The sequence below is a fragment of the Euprymna scolopes genome, chromosome 8 (assembly GCF_053919585.1).
Source record: "Euprymna scolopes isolate OS-2025 chromosome 8, ASM5391958v1, whole genome shotgun sequence".
Taxonomy (NCBI): domain Eukaryota; kingdom Metazoa; phylum Mollusca; class Cephalopoda; order Sepiida; family Sepiolidae; genus Euprymna; species Euprymna scolopes.
The window spans coordinates 23,604,761-23,606,608 of NC_136489.1; the positions used below are offsets into that span (position 1 = coordinate 23,604,761).

The 1,848-nt window shown below is 34.4% G+C and overlaps 1 pseudogene; it reads left to right on the plus strand.

Moving 5' to 3' along the window:
* The first annotated feature begins 263 nt into the window (after positions 1-263).
* On the plus strand, positions 264-400 carry LOC145284311 (U2 spliceosomal RNA; annotated as a pseudogene).
* Positions 401-1,848: the final 1,448 nt, after the last annotated feature.

Below are 1,848 nucleotides of genomic sequence, written 5' to 3' on the forward strand. Positions count from 1 at the left end.
CTCGTCTTCCGAAGCCGTGGTCACCGATGTTGTTAAAACAGCAGGGATACTGCTGATAAAAATGATTTTCATCTTGAATACTATTTGCATAACGTTTTGGCCGGTGTAAAAGTCGGACTTCGGGAGTTATATCAAGCGACTCTATAACTCACTCCGTCGGTCGGTCGGTCGGTCGGTCTGTCAGCCTGTCTGTAACACTTTTGTGCTTGGCCTTTTTGGTTATCAAAGGTATGTTGTTAATAGATGCTGTTCTTAGCTTTTTAAGATTTTCTTGGCCTTTTGGCCAAGATCAAAGTGCAGTATATGTTCTTACTACATGCTGTACTTATGTTTGTAACTTTGTGATATAAAGTGGGGTATCACTTTTCTGCATTAATTTAATGTAAAATGATCACCCACTTTACAACCAGGCAGTCTCAAAGCCATTCAAATCATTCTCCAGATCATTCAAGTTGTTTTTGAAGGATTCCAGTTATTTTTAAGCATTCAAATCATTCTTAAGGTCATTCAATTCATCCTTAAGTTCATTAAAGTCATTCTAAGTCATTTACTTTTTATTTATTTAAGTCATTTCAGACCATTTTTCGGTCATTTTAGTTTATCTTTAAGAATTTCATGTCAATCCTACATTCACGCATTCATTTATTACACGAGAGCACGCGACTAATGGCTATCGGCCTTGTTACTCATAAAAGTGAGTTAGAGTTTTACAAGAACGTGTTAAATCAATATTTTTAAACCAAATAAAGATCGTTTTAAACCCAAAACGTAACAGGTCTATGTCAAATGTTTCGCTTTCTTTCTCTTGGAATCTTTTTTCACTTTCTTATTCGCTTACTCTTTTAATTCAAAATTCGATAAACAAGCGAATTAAAAGGAACAACAGCAACGGTCTACATATGAAGGACCATGGTGCAACTTACGTAGGTCCCATAGGTCGGTCCATCTGACGGCAAATATCTGAAGTACAAATATTTAAGTTATATTTATTACGAGAGCAAAATCCAAGATGTTTACCCCCAGCAACCAGAATGAGCTGAAGGTTCCAAATCCTAATCAATGCTATATACTAAATGGTTCACCATAACAACAGGACAATTATCATTTAGATGCAAACAGTTTATAAACGGTTATTAGTTTCAAGCTTTATGCGAAAAAGACACAAACCCTAACGTTTTCCCACTAAGATTGACGAGATCAAATTTATAGAACTAGTAACCGATTTTTAAAAATGAACAAAATAGAAAAAACAAAGAATATAGTTGACTTCTTTCCAGTCTCGAAAGACAGTGAATATCCTCTGTAAGAGAAGCTGCCCGTGTAATCGTGAAAGCAAATGTTATGCTAACCCTAGCTGTATTTCTCCTGGGTCGTTACTACTGGATTTCAATAGCAAGAAGTTTAGAACGACTGGAAGCAATGTCGAGATAAGCAGTGAGCACATACAGCACTTGGTATTTTTAAATTATTACCCATGTTAGTACTGGTTAGTCTCAACGTGATTTAACTTCGGTAATCTAACGATAACAAGTCTATTTACGTAATTATGTTGTATATTCAAAGAACAGAACGACACAAAAAAGAAAAAGAAAAAGATTGTAAAAAAACGAGAGGGGGGGAAGAGATTGGATAATAATTCGAATCGTTTTATTCTCACATTATATTGCATCTATATTTAAACAATTAAAATCTTTTAAAACTTCATCTATATCCAGATGATGACAAAACTAAGTCGAAAACTAGGAAATAAATAAATAAACATAATTATGAATACGCAGACGCCACAATAAAAATGTGTTATGTATCCTATTGTGGATATGTGTATAAAAACCTTTGCACACATGATGA